The sequence below is a fragment of the Pagrus pagrus genome (genome assembly GCF_965226575.1).
Source record: "Pagrus pagrus genome assembly, chromosome: 7".
Taxonomy (NCBI): Eukaryota; Metazoa; Chordata; class Actinopteri; order Spariformes; family Sparidae; genus Pagrus; species Pagrus pagrus.
This window is the reverse complement of record NC_140191.1, coordinates 35,448,443-35,467,018: the sequence shown is the minus strand read 5'-3', so window position 1 is coordinate 35,467,018 and position 18,576 is coordinate 35,448,443. Positions and strand designations below refer to the sequence as shown.

At 40.5% G+C, this 18,576-nt stretch overlaps 1 long non-coding RNA gene and 1 pseudogene across 2 annotated transcripts; one reads left to right on the top strand and one right to left on the bottom strand.

Moving 5' to 3' along the window:
- Positions 1-5,677: 5,677 nt before the first annotated feature.
- LOC311259624 lies at positions 5,678-8,771 on the bottom strand. Its single transcript, XR_014622923.1, has 3 exons — positions 8,648-8,771; positions 7,372-7,521; positions 5,678-6,095 (listed from the first exon to the last, which is right to left on the bottom strand). It is a non-coding gene; the product is annotated as an uncharacterized lncRNA (long non-coding RNA).
- A 3,798-nt stretch (positions 8,772-12,569) lies between these two features.
- LOC311259414 lies at positions 12,570-16,749 on the top strand (annotated as a pseudogene). Its single transcript has 4 exons — positions 12,570-12,796; positions 15,512-15,704; positions 15,897-16,104; positions 16,240-16,749. The product of its transcript is annotated as an uncharacterized misc_RNA (transcript).
- The last annotated feature ends 1,827 nt before the right edge of the window (positions 16,750-18,576 follow it).

The following is an 18,576-nucleotide window of genomic DNA, read 5'->3' as shown; positions in this document are numbered from 1 at the left end:
CTGTTTTAGCACTGTACAGTCGCCTAAGCTGCATTTCACTGAAAAAAGGTCTTTCAAACAGGTTTACTAGCCTGAACTGGTTGAATTTGGATCTTCTTCATGGCAAAGGAGTTTTTACCTGGAATTTAATTCATTAAGGCTGAAAAGTGGGTTATGTCAAAAATGAGCGTTTCAGAGCGATAGGAGGCTGTTTTAGCACTGTACAGTCGCCTAAGGCTGAAAAGTGGCTTATGTGAAAAATGAGCGTTTCAGAGCGAGAGGAGGCTGTTTTAGCCCTGAAAAGTGGCTTATGTGAAAAATGAGCGTTTCAGAGCGAGAGCAGCCTGTTTTTGCACTAAGCTGCATTTCACTGAAAAAAGGTCTTTCAAACAGGTTTACTAGCCTGAACTGGTTGAATTTGGATCTTCTTCATGGCAAAGGAGTTTTTACCTGGAATTTAATTCATTAAGGCTGAAAAGTGGGTTATGTCAAAAATGAGCGTTTCAGAGCGATAGGAGGCTGTTTTAGCACTGTACAGTCTCCTAAGGCTGAAAAGTGGCTTATGTGAAAAATGAGCGTTTCAGAGCGAGAGCAGCCTGTTTTTGCACTAAGCTGCATTTCACTGAAAAAAGGTCTTTCAAACAGGTTTACTAGCCTGAACTGGTTGAATTTGGATCTTCTTCATGGCAAAGGAGTTTTTACCTGGAATTTCATTCTTTAAGGGTGAAAAGTGGCTTATGTGAAAAATGAGCGGTTCAGAGCGATTGGAGGCTGTTTTAGCGCTGAAAAGTGGCTTATGTGAAAAATGAGCGTTTCAGAGCGAGAGCAGCCTGTTTTTGCACTAAGCTGCATTTCACTGAAAAAAGTTCTTTCAGACAGGTTTACTAGCCTGAACTGGTTGAATTTGGATCTTCTTCATGGCAAAGGAGTTTTTACCTGGAATTTCATTCATTAAGGGTGAAAAGTGGCTGATGTCAAAAATGAGCGTTTCAGAGCGATAGGAGGCTGTTTTAGCGCTGAAAAGTGGCTTATGTGAAAAATGAGCGTTTCAGAGCGAGAGCAGCCTGTTTTTGCACTAAGCTGCATTTCACTGAAAAAAGGTCTTTCAAACAGGTTTACTAGCCTGAACTGGTTGAATTTGGATCTTCTTCATGGCAAAGGAGTTTTTACCTGGAATTTCATTCATTAAGGGTGAAAAGTGGCTGATGTCAAAAATGAGCGTTTCAGAGCGATAGAAGGCTGTTTTAGCACTGTACAGTCGCCTAAGCTGCATTTCACTGAAAAAAGGTCTTTCAAACAGGTTTACTAGCCTGAACTGGTTGAATTTGTATCTTCTTCATGGCAAAGGAGTTTTTACCTGGAATTTCATTCATTAAGGGTGAAAAGTGGCTGATGTCAAAAATGAGCGTTTCAGAGCGATAGAAGGCTGTTTTAGCACTGTACAGTCGCCTAAGCTGCATTTCACTGAAAAAAGGTCTTTCAAACAGGTTTACTAGCCTGAACTGGTTGAATTTGTATCTTCTTCATGGCAAAGGAGTTTTTACCTGGAATTTCATTCATTAAGGGTGAAAAGTGGCTGATGTCAAAAATGAGCGTTTCAGAGCGATAGGAAGCTGTTTTAGCACTGTACAGTCGCCTGAGGCTGAAAAGTGGCTTATGTGAAAAATGAGCGTTTCAGAGCGAGAGCAGCCTGTTTTTGCACTAAGCTGCATTTCACTGAAAAAAGGTCTTTCAAACAGGTTTACTAGCCTGAACTGGTTGAATTTGGATCTTCTTCATGGCAAAGGAGTTTTTACCTGGAATTTCATTCATTAAGGGTGAAAAGTGGCTGATGTCAAAAATGAGCGTTTCAGAGCGATAGGAGGCTGTTTTAGCACTGTACAGTCGCCTAAGGCTGAAAAGTGGCTTATGTGAAAAATGAGCGTTTCAGAGCGAGAGCAGCCTGTTTTTGCACTAAGCTGCATTTCACTGAAAAAAGTTCTTTCAAACAGGTTTACTAGCCTGAACTGGTTGAATTTGGATCTTCTTCATGGCAAAGGAGTTTTTACCTGGAATTTCATTCATTAAGGGTGAAAAGTGGCTGATGTCAAAAATGAGCGTTTCAGAGCGATAGGAGGCTGTTTTAGCACTGTACAGTCGCCTAAGGCTGAAAAGTGGCTTATGTGAAAAATGAGCGTTTCAGAGCGAGAGCAGCCTGTTTTTGCACTAAGCTGCATTTCACTGAAAAAAGGTCTTTCAAACAGGTTTACTAGCCTGAACTGGTTGAATTTGGATCTTCTTCATGGCAAAGGAGTTTTTACCTGGAATTTCATTCATTAAGGGTGAAAAGTGGCTTATGTCAAAAATGAGCGTTTCAGAGCGATAGAAGGCTGTTTTAGCACTGTACAGTCGCCTAAGCTGCATTTCACTGAAAAAAGGTCTTTCAAACAGGTTTACTAGCCTGAACTGGTTGAATTTGTATCTTCTTCATGGCAAAGGAGTTTTTACCTGGAATTTCATTCATTAAGGGTGAAAAGGGGATGATGTCAAAAATGAGCGTTTCAGAGCGATAGGAGGCTGTTTTAGCACTGTGCAGTCGCCTAAGGCTGAAAAGTGGCTTATGTGAAAAATGAGCGTTTCAGAGGGAGAGCAGCCTGTTTTTGCACTAAGCTGCATTTCACTGAAAAAAGGTCTTTCAAACAGGTTTACTAGCCTGAACTGGTTGAATTTGGATCTTCTTCATGGCAAAGGAGTTTTTACCTGGAATTTCATTCATTAAGGGTGAAAAGTGGCTGATGTCAAAAATGAGCGTTTCAGAGCGATAGGAGGCTGTTTTAGCACTGTACAGTCGCCTAAGGCTGAAAAGTGGCTTATGTGAAAAATGAGCGTTTCAGAGCGAGAGCAGCCTGTTTTTGCACTAAGCTGCATTTCACTGAAAAAAGGTCTTTCAAACAGGTTTACTAGCCTGAACTGGTTGAATTTGGATCTTCTTCATGGCAAAGGAGTTTTTACCTGGAATTTCATTCATTAAGGGTGAAAAGTGGCTTATGTCAAAAATGAGCGTTTCAGAGCGATAGAAGGCTGTTTTAGCACTGTACAGTCGCCTAAGCTGCATTTCACTGAAAAAAGGTCTTTCAAACAGGTTTACTAGCCTGAACTGGTTGAATTTGTATCTTCTTCATGGCAAAGGAGTTTTTACCTGGAATTTCATTCATTAAGGGTGAAAAGGGGATGATGTCAAAAATGAGCGTTTCAGAGCGATAGGAGGCTGTTTTAGCACTTTGCAGTCGCCTAAGGCTGAAAAGTGGCTTATGTGAAAAATGAGCGTTTCAGAGCGAGAGCAGCCTGTTTTTGCACTAAGCTGCATTTCACTGAAAAAAGGTCTTTCAAACAGGTTTACTAGCCTGAACTGGTTGAATTTGGATCTTCTTCATGGCAAAGGAGTTTTTACCTGGAATTTCATTCATTAAGGGTGAAAAGTGGCTGATGTCAAAAATGAGCGTTTCAGAGCGATAGGAGGCTGTTTTAGCACTGTACAGTCGCCTAAGGCTGAAAAGTGGCTTATGTGAAAAATGAGCGTTTCAGAGCGAGAGCAGCCTGTTTTTGCACTAAGCTGCATTTCACTGAAAAAAGTTCTTTCAAACAGGTTTACTAGCCTGAACTGGTTGAATTTGGATCTTCTTCATGGCAAAGGAGTTTTTACCTGGAATTTCATTCATTAAGGGTGTAAAGTGGCTTATGTCAAAAATGAGCGTTTCAGAGCGATAGGAGGCTGTTTTAGCACTGTACAGTCGCCTAAGCTGCATTTCACTGAAAAAAGGTCTTTCAAACAGGTTTACTAGCCTGAACTGGTTGAATTTGTATCTTCTTCATGGCAAAGGAGTTTTTACCTGGAATTTCATTCATTAAGGGTGAAAAGTGGGTTATGTGAAAAATGAGCGTTTCAGAGCGAGAGGAGCCTGTTTTTGCACTAAGCTGCATTTCACTGAAAAAAGGTCTTTCTAACCTGAACTGTTTGAATTTGGATCTTCTTCATGGCAAAGGAGTTTTTACCTGGAATTTCATTCATTAAGGGTGAAAAGTGGCTTATGTCAAAAATGAGCCTTTCAGAGCGAGAGGAGCCTGTTTCTGCACTGTACAGTCGCCTAAGCTGCATTTCACTGAAAAAAGGTCTTTCAAACAGGTTTTCTAGCCTGAACTGGTTGAATTTTGATCTTCTTCATGGCAAAGGAGTTTTTACCTGGAATTTAATTCATTAAGGGTGAGAACTGGCGTATGTCAAAAATGAGCGTTTCAGAGCCAGAGGAGCCTGTTTTTGCACTGTACAGTAGCCTAAGCTGCATTTCACTGAAAAAAGGTCTTTCAAACAGGTTTTCTAGCCTGAACTGGTTGAATTTGCATCTTCTTCTTGGCAAAGGAGTTTTTACCTGGAATTTAATTCTTTAAGGGTGAAAACTGGCTTATGTCAAAAATGAGCCTTTCAGAGCGAGTGGAGCCTGTTTTTGCACTGTACAGTAGGCTAGCCTAAGCTGCATTTCACTGAAAAAAGGTCTTTCAAACAGGTTTTCTAGCCTGAACTGGTTGAATTTGCATCTTCTTCATGGCAAAGGAGTTTTTACCTGGAATTTAATTCTTTAAGGGTGAAAACTGGCTTATGTCAAAAATGAGCCTTTCAGAGCGAGAGGAGCCTGTTTCTGCACTGTACAGTAGCCTAAGCTGCATTTCACTGAAAAAAGGTCTTTCAAACAGGTTTTCTAGCCTGAACTGGTTGAATTTGGATCTTCTTCCTGGCAAACACGTTTTTACCTGGAATTTAATTCATTAAGGGTGAAAACTGGTTTATGTCAAAAATTAGCCTTTCAGAGCGATAGGAGCGTGTTTTTGCACTGTACAGTAGCCTAAGCGGCATTTCAGTGAAAAAAAGGTCTTTCAAAAAAGTTTTCTGGCCTGAACTGGTTGAATTTGGATCTTCTTCATGGCAAACGAGTGTTTACCTGGAATTTAATTCATTAAGGGTGAAAACTGGTTTATGTCAAAAATTAGCCTTTCAGAGCGATAGGAGCGTGTTATTGCACTGTACAGTAGCCTAAGCTGCATTTCAGTGAAAAAGAGGTCTTTCAAAAAAGTTTTCTGGCCTGAACTGCCCAGCTGAAAAATAAATGTGCTAAATGTACTAAAATTTAGCATACTTTTGTGTACTTGAAGTCACACTAATCATCATTATACTTCAAGTGTGTTCATGATTAGTTAACTTGAAGCATGCTATTTTGGAACAACTAATTTTGTACTAAATATATTTTAATTGTAAGTCATTGTAGAAAAGCTCAACTTGAAGTGTATTTAGTGTACTTTTATGTGCTAAAGTGGAACAACTTAAAGTATATTTTGTATACTTTAAGCATATGGCTTTATATATGCTTAATTAGTCAAATTAAAGTTACACTTGTTCTATACTAGTACTTTGTTTGTATCATAAGTACATTAAAAATGATTTGTTAGTGTCTCAAAAATATATAAGCTTTATACTTTAATATATTCTTACTGTGCTAATATGCTTAATTATATGTTTGGCTTATTCCAATTGCTAAAAAAGCATACTTTGCATAATAGTCAATATACTTTCTCTTTACTTTGCTATATTACTATCTACCTTGCACATGTTTGCAAATGTATTACCAGCATACTAAAGGCTGTGAAAGTGAAACTTGTGGGACTACTTCCAGTTGAAAAAATAGTCTTTAATCTATTCGTACCATATCCAAATTAGAATAATACATTGTAAATACAAAAAACTTGTACTGTCTCTTAACATTTATACAACAAATGTATGAACATTTACATTATGGCTTTTAAACATTTTTAACTATTGGTACTTTAGTACACCTTGTAGAAATAGGTCCATTTCAGTCAGCAAGACCTAAACATTACACATAAACTTTACAGAACACTGAGAAATAGTGAACAATGAAAAACAATATTCCTTATTATTGCACGCCTAACCCCTCCCACCATACAGAAACACACACCACACATTATGTTCCTTTTTTTTCGGCTGAACTGCTCATTGTTACACTTTTGTCTGATGGCCGCGCACACATCAGAGACACTTGTCTGTGGAAACTCCAGAAGAACAGCGTCTGTTGACCAAATAGACAAGAGATAATGTTAGTCACGCAGCATAATCATATTATTTTGAACAGTACATCAAAGGGGTATTCCAGAAAGGAGGTTCAACAAACTCGAAGCCTAACCCTGAACTCTGAGTTGACTTAATCTGTGAAGTGAAACTCTGAGTATAGACTATAAAAACAGTCTTGTGAGTTAATTCAGTGGATATTTCAGCTAGTAGCAGCTTTTACCACCAACAGATACCTACTGATTAACACACATCCTGTCTCCTAACATCCTGCTGAACATGTGGAAGAAGGCAGAGGTGGTGGTCACCTCCACCTCCACCACGTCTGACAGAGGCAGAGGAGCTGGTCCTGAGTCAGGTCGCTGGGTGGCCAGAGGCTAAGGGCGTCACTCACCCCCAGGACCCAAGAGGCAGACACTCACTTTTATCTACAGATAGCACTTGAAGTTATTTAACATTATCCTAAATGCGGCAGATAATTAGAAACATGTACTTTGAAATTGCGTTGTTGGAGGCAATGCAGGCTGATGGGTTTTGTAGCTATCTGTGGGAAAAAAAGAAGCCAAATGAAATGTGAATGATTCCTCTTTTTCTGACTGCTGGAAGGTGATTGATTAACCTGCAAAGTGATAAAAATGAAGAGGTCAAGATCTGAGAGCACGTCAGCTAGACGTCTGAGAGCACGTCAGCTAGAATATCAGACGTGTAGTCTGATATTCCATGTGCAGCCAGACTGAGAATATTGTTCAGATAAATGACGGACTGATGAGGAGTGGTGCCGTTCGGCTCAGGGAATGGGAGCTAATCTAAACGAATCTAAATAATCCCCCTGTTGTAAAACTATGTGAATTATTTCTGCTTCAACATGATGCTGTTGAGAAGAAAAGAAAAGGGCCCTGTCAGACAGCTCCGTAAGACTCAGGGTTTCTTTAAGTAAACCTGCTAGAGAGCACATTAGGTTCCCAGAGTCAGTTACCATGGTGACTGACACAGAGTTTAAGATACCTCTCATTTACGGAAAAAAAACAAAACCCCAGAGTTTCCCTCATCTCAGGGTTCACTTACGTTTTAACCTGCTTTCTGGAAACTGAGAAATTTTATCAGTATGGTATACCAATACTGCTACCAGTAAATAGTCCAACATGTATTTAGTAATTACTGGTGGTCAGTTTCCGTGTGATCTAGCTGCTATAGAAATCACAGAAGCTTTTAAATAGACTACATGTAACTCAAAACAATGGTCATGAGTAATAGGTGGATATTTTGATGTACTTTACCTTCTGGTAGAGATCATGCCATTAGCGCTGCCTCGGGGCTGGTCTGTTGCGTTCTCCAGCAGGCCAAACCCCAGAGCTGGTAAATGTCCTCAGTCTCACCATCCACTCCCCCTCTCACATTGCCTTGTGGCTCTTTGGTTTAGTGCTCATCTGAGGACAACATAGAAATAATAACAGTGGTTATAACTATGAATCACAGCATAAACATAGTGTGCTGAACAAGTGTGTAAGTCCTTGAAATTACAGCCTCTGTCCAATTACCACATTTACAGGCAATTTGTTTTATTAATGCTACACAGCATTTTATCTTTATATTACAAAGATGTGCTCACGTGTACTGTGCAATTTTCCAACCATGGTCATATCTAGCAGTAAGAGGTGTATATCACGTATACATTTATTTATTTTGATTTTATTTATCAATCAATTAATCAATCTTTTCCTCTACTTTTACGATTCTTGAGCTGCTATTACAAGTTACTGGTGTAGGAACAATAGAGGTCACGTTATTTTGACGTTTTTGCATTCAGATACTGTACTGACATGACTATACTGTATCTGACTGCAGACATGAATAGCTGTCATACATAAGCTTCAGGTTGGCTGATAAGGTCCGTTATTTCTTGGAAGTAGTTTAAATTAAAGTCATAAACTAAGCAGCTAGACGACCGGTTAACATGTACAGTAGGCTAAGACCGTAGTGGCAGAGCGCAGGGGAGTACGTTTTCCTCCTGGGCTGAAGCCGGTTAGCTTCAGGGCTAACACGCTTCACTTCACTTTGCTGTCAGACAGTAGTTGGTAAAACAATAGGAGAGACATTACGTGGTCTGGAGAAGCTTGTGCGTTTATTTGGCCACATAATGAACTGTACATGCACGGCTAACCTCTTCCTCTGCTCTGCTAATGTCTGCTCCAACCTCACCTGCCGCTCGCTTCACTACACACACACAGACCCTACGCGCACACGCACTGCTCTACCCCTTAAAGAAACCACACCACGCTTCATCATGTAATATTACACTGTGTTACTGAAGCACATACACACAGGCGTAACGCTGCCGCTACCAAGAGCAGTAATAATAGGTTAACTTACAGTTACAGTAGCTGTAAGACTGACGTTAGCTAACATTAACGTTGGTTATCTGGCTACGATGACTGAAGTTGCTGAAACACATCATGACCCGCCAACGAAATCATAAAATTAGCCGGTGTGATGAATGGAAATATAGAATGTATGACCATTCAATCAGAAATTAAAAACATTGAATGTACTTACTGTGAATCAGAAGTAGGCTTGGGCTTGCTTCGCCTCGCGACGGAGACTTTAGCTGGTCAATGTCATTCAACAGCAACGTTGACCAGAATGAAGCGCCGTGAATCGTGGAGCTCAAAGAGGCTGAGCTGAGCGCAATGCGCTGATTGGATGGCAAAGATGCAAACGTTGCTATTTGAATTAGGCGCCTTTCTTTCCAGGGCCTGTACTATAGACTGTATATCAAATGTGAAATAAATGCATATATATATATAAATTACAACCCGTTTCATTTTGCGACTTCCTACAAATTGCTGTATCATAACTGGGAATGAAATGAAAACAAATGTACTAGCACATACATGTAATATGTAGAAAGTGTATTGCTAAGTAATAACTCCTTTCATAAGTACACTAAATAACTACTGCTAGAACTATTTAATATACTGAATAATGAAGAAAAACGGCTTAAAACAAACTCAACTTCATTTGCACTTTTTTAAGTGTACCTAAATTCACTTCCAATTAAGTTATTGTCTAATGATATAGCTAGTTTGGATGGCATTAACTTGGCCTCCAGCACCACCGTCAGGAATCTGGGAGTTATCTTTGATCAAGAGATGTCCTTCAACTTCCCACATAAAACAAATTTCAAGGTCTGCATTTTTTCATCTACGTAAAATTGCAAAAATCAGGCCCATCCTGTCTCAAAATGACGCAGAAAAGCTAGTCCATGCATTTGTTACTTCCAGGCTGGACTATTGTAATTCTCTATTATCAGGCTGCCCTCACAAGTCTCTAAAGAGTCTCCAGCTGGTCCAGAATGCTGCAGCACATGTACTGACAGGAACTAAGAAAAGAGATCATATTACTCCTGTATTGGCCTCTCTGCACTGGCTCCCTGTAAAATCAAGAATAGAGTTTAAAATCCTTCTCCTCACTTACAAAGCTGTTAATGGTCAGGCACCATCATATCTCCAGGAGCTCATACTACCCTATTACCCAACTAGAGCATTACGCTCCCAGAACGCAGGATTACTTGTAGTTCCTAAAGTCTCCAAAAGCAGAATGGGAGCCAGAGCCTTCAGTTATCAAGCTCCTCTTCTGTGGAACCATCTTCCTGTTTTGGTCCGGGAGGCGGACACCCTCTCTAGAGTAGACTTAAGACCTTCCTTTTTGATATAGCTTATAGTTAGGGCTTGCCCAGGCCTGTCTTGGACCAGCTCTTAGTTATGCTGCTATAGGCCCAGTCCGGGGGACAAATGATACACTGAGCTTCTCTCTCCTCCTCTCCTCTCCATCTGTATACATTATGCCTGTATACATGCCCCATCTCTGCATGTCACTGACTTCACTTCTTCTCCAGAGTTGTGCTTTCTAGTCCTACAGGCTCTCATGGATCCTGGCCGTGCCCGGGTCGTGGATCGTGGATGCGCCTACTGCCATGGCCCTGCCTGACACCCACCACTACTGTTGCTAATATTAGCCATATCTCTGTTACATACGCTTCACTACTATTATTGTAATGCATTACTACATTTTATCCTTACCGTTAACCACTACTACTGTTATTACTAGTAGTCACATTTCCATTATGTGCATTTCATTATTATTGCTGTAATACTTCTTTATGTACTTTCATTCCTGTCAACCATCTATTATAATTGTATACATTGTGGTCTCGTTGATCTGCTCTGTACATGCGACATCTATTGCACGTCTGTCCGTCCTGGGAGAGGGATCCCTCCCCTGTGGCTCTTCCCGAGGTTTCTTCCGCATATTTTTTCCCTGTTAAAAGGGTATTTTTTGGGGGCAAGTTTTTCCTCACTCGAATCGAGAGTTGAAGGACAGAGGGTGTCGTCTCTGTACAGAGTGAAACTAAGTGCACTTTAATGAAGTATCCTAACAGTATATTACAAATGACTCAAATAAGCATACTTATCTTATGAATACTATTCGACTAATGTAAGTACTTTGAAATAAAGTATACTTTGTAAAAGTATATTTTAGAACAATTTAAAACAGACTTACAGTCTTTTCATAAGTGTACCTAAATTCACTTCCAAAGAAGTGCAAATTAAGTGCACTTTAATAAAGTATATTAACCGTATATTACAAATGACTCAAAAATAAGTCCACTTTTAATAAGAATATTAATCTTCTACTATAAGTGCTTTGAAACAAAGTATACTTTTTAAAAGTACACCTAAGAACAATTTACAATAGACTTACAATAAAGTACACTTCAAATAAGTAAAATAAAGTACAACTTTAATTACTAAGGCACCTGCCCCTTTGCTCCTTGATGCCCAAAGTGCCCTTTTGTCTCGGTACTATTTTTTTTTTTTTTTTTTTTTTTTTGCGTGTGTGTGTTTTTGTGAAGGCCTGTCAGTAGCCCGTCAGTAGAATAATAAATAGCAAATAATAATAATAATTTATGCAGCCTAAATGAAATGACCTGGCTCCCCTGGGTAACATCATCCACCAAGACGTGCCCCGACGTGCCCCCCGCTGCAGCGAGAGACGGGCTCGGCCCAAAATCCGACAGATCGCACGTTACAGCAACAATATTGCATTTGCGCTATGAAACAGGAGTAGTGACGGTCTGGCCATAGATAGATGAGGGCAAATGCCAAAACGACCGAGGTGACTGCGACTGCTGCGTGAAGATGCAGTCCTGCTGATTATGGAGGACTAAACATGACTTAAGTATAAATAAATGAATGCATAAATAAATAAATGTGTAAATAAATTAATTAATAAATAAATGCTGAACTAAATGAATAAATAAATAAATGCTGAAATAAAAGAATAAATCAAAGAATAAATAAATGCTTTATATTTATTTATACATTTCTGTTCACCTACATTTATTTATTTCTGTATTTCTGTGTCCATATGTTAACGAGGTAGGAGGTCCTAACCTCAGTCAACAGCATGATTGGTCAAATTGGAGAGCCAGACAAAAGCAAACGATTCCCGATCCCAAGCCTTCCTCCCTGTGAAGTTGTAAACCAGCTCGAAAATGGCCTCGACCAGGAGGCCACTGGCAGACCTGCTTTGGGATGTGGCTGACCAGCTTGAAAATTGTGAGTTTCTTCTGTTTAGGCCTGTAACAAGTATAGGTAAACAGCAGTTGTTGAGTTTAATAATAATTGAGCTTGGTACCCATATGATTTTCACTGCTTTGATATTTTCTGTACAGCACCGAGGACCCCAACGAGCCAAGTTCACCACCTCCGCCGTCACATAGCATGACACCCAGACACCCAGTGGACGGTAGGTGTCTACAGGGAACAGTTTTTGATTCTAACTCCCATCTGTGGACAAAACTACTATCGCCAGTGATGTGTGATTTTTTTTCAGTGGCGCTGTGCATTAGCTTTAACAGATCACATTGCTATAGTGTGCGATGCTAACATCAACATTAGCCAACAGTAATGGGCGATACAAACGATATGCAATATAAACGATACAAAATTGGCCTACAATAGAGATTTTAATTCTATTGCACTATCGCAATAATGCATGTTGATGACGCAATCCACCTGCGAAATGTAGAGCCGCGGCTGCAACGCATCATCGTCATCTTGAGTAAACATGGCTGAAAGGGAAACGGAGGAGCTGGTGAAAAAGACCGTTGCGACATCCATTATTTGGACGTGGTTCGGATTTAAGCTGTCCGACAAGCAGCAGCAAACTATACTCTGTAGAGTGTGTGGAGCAATTCAGCCGAATTCAGCACAGAGCAGACAGGAAGTCAGACACGAAAGAACAACATGACATCCGGTTAATTTTCAAATAAAACACTCAGTGTTGATGCCAGCACAAAAATCTAAAAAGAGAGTCAAATACAAGCTTTTCTTCTAAGGTGATAGGCCATATCGCCCATCCCTACCAACATATTTCCCCTGCAATCTTTTTATATTATTTTCTAACATTGAGCATGTCCTCTTCACTTGATCCTAGCCGAGGTTTCAAGACTGTTTGGGCCATACATGGGAGGGACAAGGACAGCAAGACGGCGATCCGTTGCTGGGCCCACCCAACTTTATTCCTACACACATTCATTCTGCTGTCTTGTGGACAAAAACGCGGACTTGGTCCCCAACCGAAACGCCAAAGACAGACTTGCTGCAGCAGGTTTAGGGGAAAAACGTCTTACATTTCAAGGTATGTCATACATCTAAAGTCTATGATTGACACACATTTGTCCTGTCAGTGTATTTCTAATACCCAGCAAACATTTTGACGTCTATTTGACGTCTAATCAACGTCGGTCAGGCAGGCAGTTTTTCTGACGTCGGTCTCATGACCGACATCATTTCGATGGCTCTTAGACGGCATCAATTCACGTCGTTTCAACGTCGTTTCGACAGCATATCAACCTTTGTCAAAATACACATGTAATGTATTGCATTTAAAAATATGTTTACCTAAATCGAGTTTCAACTAGTGCCTACATAACTGGCATTACCACATCCATACATTCTATGACAAGCACAGCTCTTGTGCTGTATACATGTGCAATTCTCAATGCTCTAATCTGCAACTATTTAAATTAACTTATCCATTTCAGCAAAAAAAATCCTTAAAATGCAAAGAGGTCAAAAAGTCCAATAGACAACACCAGCAAATTTCACATTTGCCAACTTAAAATATCACAGGAATGGTGAACCTGGTTAAAACTTTCATAGTAAATAAACTCACCTGTGATAAAGTTAAAAATACTCGAATAATGTTCACCCATACTGTAAAATACAAGTAGTACATGGACAAATCTCAGGTAAAAAAAAAAAAAAACGAACATGTTTATTGGAACAAATGTTTTATTGACTTCCTTTTTATTGCAGTCCTGTGGGGGTCTGCCCCTTGCCCCCGCTTCTTGCTGGGGCATGTTTAAGTTGGTTCTGAATCACACTCTATTTATGCATCTGTGGCCTTTGGACTCCATCTCTTCACAGCAGCTGGAGAGAGGGCATAAGAAAAAAATAAAAAAATTTACAGAGCGCCTATTCAGATGTTAAATGCACTTTATAGATGGCAAGAACAAATTGTTTTGGGAGTTGAAAGAGTAATGAAAGAACCACTTCTTAGAGCCACTCAGTAGCCTGAATCTGATGGTTCCTAATAAAGCCAGTAGGCATTAACAATCTGTGCTATGGTAGCCCAGCTTAGCCCAGGATAGCCACATGCACATGAAGCCCATTCAGTAATTTCAATTATGTCAATCTTAGTTTCTTACACTTGATGACATGGAACATCTTTGTGGCTTTAAAAGGCACAACACAGAGAGGCAACACTAAGCATAATTTCTCTTTCATGCAGGTGCCTGGCTGTTCACACAGGGAGCACAATAGCACATTAGAGGTTTTCTTTTAAAGGACAATTCCATTTCGGAATACATTTACTCTAAAAGAATGAATTTGAAGATATTCCTCACTGTTGCTGCTGTTATGCATTAGCTCCTCTGTCCAAGCATCATCACAACAGCGTAAAACAGTGGCGGACGGCTCTGAGGCTGTATCCAAATATTCATATTCATTCAAGCCCCCCCATTCAAGTGTGTGTGTGTGTGTGTGTGTGTGTGTGTGTATCTCACCTGGTGTGCGTCTCACAATAAACCTGTGAAGTGAGGTAAATTGGACAAATAGTTATCAAAACAGGCCTATGCGAGGGACAGAGACACACAAATAGATTACTTTTATATGTAGAGAGATAGTGATTCATCTGAGCATGTCAATGGCATTATGGGGCTGTAGCCACACTATCAGTGAACACTTGTTTCAAATTTGAAGAAGATGGCACAAAGTATGACCATTCTACACCTACGCTGTGATTGACAGATAACCAGCCACAGTATCTGTCACGTCTCTACAATAAGCTGGCGCCCTCTGCCGTTGCGGTCGTGTAGCGACACCAGACAACTATCAGCATGTGTCTACCATAGACATATATAAATAGACGCCGCATCGACTGTGGAGCGACGTGCCTACAGGGTGGCCATCTTGGCCCAGGGGTGTGCCCAGGTCGAAGGCCAGGGCACACCCCTGAATGAGACGCCAGTTCATCCAGGGCCCTCTGATGGCAGAGGCTGCCTTGCATCTTGCAAGGTGCCAACTGCACATCAGGAGCGGTTCAGCATCTTGCTCAAGGATGCTTCGGCATGTAGCTCAGTTCCGCCCAGGGGAGCCGGGGTTTGAACCAGCAACCTTCTGGTGGCTGGTCACCTGCTCTACCCACTGAGCTACAGCCGCCCCCAGTGAAATAACTAATCTGAGACAAAATTTTGGTCTAAATGCGGTGTTATGAATCTATAAACTATCTCTGTAAAAAAAACAAAAAACTACCAGAAACCGTTAAAGAAGCAGCGTCCCTAGCAACTCCCCTTTACACAGAAAAAACAGACTGCAGTGATCGGTCTAATATAGCTAATACAGTATATTGATCATCATTAGCTCTATGTGCAAGGCAATTTTATTTGTATAGCCCGTCTTTACAAACAGTTTGTCTCAAAGGGCTTTACATGGCATCATAACAACATCCTCTGCCCTTAGACCCTCACATCCACTGAGGAAAAACTCCATGGAAAACCCTTTTAACAGGGAAAAATCAAGCAACAGAGGAGGGATCCCTCACCGAGGACGGGCAGACGTGCAATAGATGTTGTTACAGACAAGAAAACAGTTTATAACACAGAATGTTGGATACATGGAAATGTTAACAAGAACTGATGAAGGCAGCTTCTGGTGGGAGGAAAGGCAGGGAGAGCTGGCCAGCTTAATGGGAGGACTGGGTGGCAGACTGGTTCATGGGAAGGGATTACATGGAATAATTTTTTGTTGTAGACAATTCTTCATCTCTCGCTACTTTTCTCATATTTTTAAGGTTTCCCAAAGACAGTAGTTTAAAGAGACAATGGGAACTGGCAGTGAAACGGGAAGGTTTTGTGGCAACTGAGAGGTCCTTGCTCTGCAGTGAGCGCTTCCAGCCAGATGACTTTGACAGAACAGGACAAATTGTTCGGCTGAGACATGGAGTCAAACCATCTGTGTTTAACTTCCCATCTCATTTACAAAAGGTATATGTGCCATTTGGCTAATGAATTCATTAATTTCTATGATTCATATGTCCATGTAAGCATTCCATAGCTACTTAATACCACACTTTTCTAAACTTTTTTTCTGTCTGCATGTTTAGGAATAAAGTACAGTCCACTTTCCGATGCTAAAAACTTTTTAAAAAATGTTGTATTATGTTTCTTAAATTTTAGCAAGTACCATCAAGGACAACAAAAGCTTCAAGGAAAGCAGAAGAAATCCTGCCAGTGGAGTTGCCTCAGCATTTCCATGAGCGCGAGAAGAGAAATAGCAAGCTCCGGGAGCTAAGGGCGAAGAAAAATGTACACACTCTTCTCGAGGATCTGAGGGAGAAAAACCTCATAAATGAAGAGCTGAAAGACAAGCTTGAATGCTACTCAGGTAAAATGGAAATACTAATTTGAATATTTTATATAGGTATTTTTTGTTTATAGTCTGTGTTAAACTCTCTTCCTTTTTATTTAAAGGGGTCTTACTAATAAGTTTATGCTTACTGAATTTCAGATCTTCAGGTAGACCTCTTGGCAAAGAAGGGCCATGAGTACACCAGAGAGCAGAGGGAGTTTGCCCTGACGCTACAACTTCATGGTCCAAAGGCATATAGTTTCCTGAGAGAGTCTCAACATCTTCCTCTCCCACATCCCCATACATTGCAAAGGTTTTCTCCATGTTGCCTGATTGTTAAATATATTGTGAGGGACCGAGCTGGCAGGAAAATTCTGAAAAATGGGTGTTCTATACCCAAAATAAGTACATTTGAAAATATTTTATTTCAAAAAACATATAACAACCAATACAAACAACCCATACAAAGAAATTAAGAATTGACTGTACAAAAGTAACTAAATGTGAGCGCTACAAATAGAACTTAGTTACTGCCAAAATGTTAAATAAAGTGTGTACATTGTATAAAACAAGACTAGTGTGTGGTATTTATTCATAATGTGCTCAAAAAATGTAAATGTAATCTAAACAAGACAGTAAAAATTACTGATTTAAAAAGCTCACATCACATCACACACTGTGTTCTGATACATTTTGAGCTTTCAGATATTGATTGATTGATTGATTGAGATTGAGAAACATACATCGACACAAATGCTGCCAAAGGGATAAAAACACAAAAAAGCTGACAGCTTATTTCCATTGTGGTCCCTTTAGTGTGTGAGTGTGTGTGTCTGTGCGTGTCTGTGAGTGCATATGCATGATGTCTATGAGGGGAATGTGTGGGGAGAATGCTAGTTTCTGTTTATTTTGTTTTTTTCTGAATGGGTTAGGGTGGTCAAATTACTACATTTTATTTTTCAAAGGTGGCTGACTTCAGTGGATGCAAAGCCTGGCCTCAACAAAATGATGTTGGAGATGCTAGGAGGAAGGTGCACAGAAGACCAAGCTAAATATGGATTGGTGACACTGATTTTGGATGCCATGGCTATTAAAAAGCATGTGCACTACAATCCACAAACTCAAAAAATGTCAGGGTTTGTGGATTTGGGGGATGGATTAAACGAGACCGATGTTGCCTCTGAGGCTCTCGTTCTTATGGTGGTAGGCATTCTAGGGCACTGGAAAGCTCCAGTTGGCTACTATTTTACCAAGACTCTCTCACCAGAAACACAGAAGGTCTTGGTTGTCCATGCCATAGAGGAACTTCATGCTCATGGTTTGAGAGTGATCTGCGTGACGATGGACGGGCATGTAACCAACCTCAGCATGTGCAACCAACTTGGTTGTGACCTTAAAGCAAACCCTCTTGAGCCCCTGAAGACCTTTTTCCCCCATCCAGTGACTGGTGAGAGAGTGTTTGTTACAATGGATGCCTGTCACATGCTGAAACTGGCACGTAACATGCTACAGGTAAGTGCTATCTATCTATCTATCTATCTATCTATCTATCTATCTATCTGTCTATCTGTCTATCTATCTCTAACATGCTACAGGTAAGTGCTGATTGTTGTTCTAGGCTTATTTGCTTTTTTATTCTATTTTATTGTTGCGTGTTTTATTTACATAGTTATGACTGCATGTGATGATGCATTACATTTTCCTGTCTGTACTTTGGTGAGCTCAGCTGTGACTAATAAAGATTCTAATTCTGATTTTGATTTTGAAGGCTTACAGCCCAGTTAAAGGATAAGTACCATTTTTTACAACCTGGACCTTATTTCTGGCAAAACATATGGTCATTTACTCACCCAGATAACTTTGGTGTCATTCGGCGTCGTTCGGACGAAATTAAATCCAGTGTAGCGGCGATATATCCATATAATGGGAGAGACGGGGCAGCGACACACAGCCTCTATATAACGCATTATCTGCCACGAAACTAGTTCATTTCATCAATATTTTGTTATGAAATGCTAGCGCTATTAGCCTCTGAGTCCGGGCCATGGTCCGGGCTCGTCTATTGTCAACATCCGGGGTCTGTAGGCTGATCTACTACCTCTGACCTGGAAGATGTCGTCTCTGAGCTGCGCGCGCACCCGCGACAGCGCGGTTTGTTTACCTGTAGCTGCTACTGCTAGTTTGACCCCGGATGTTGATAACGGACGAGCCCGGACTCAGAGGGGAATAGCACTAGCATTTCATAACAAAATATTGATGAAATTAACTAGTTTCGTGGCAGATAATGCGTTATATAGAGGCTGTGTGTCGCTGCCCCGTCTCTCCCATTATATGGATATATCGCCGCTACACTGGATCTAATTTCGTCCGAACGACGCCGAATGACACCAAAGTTATCTGGGTGAGTAAATGACCATATGTTTTGCCAGAAATAAGGTCCAGGTTGTAAAAAACGGTACTTATCCTTTAAGAACACCACAGGCCTGATCAGCTGGAGATACATCATCC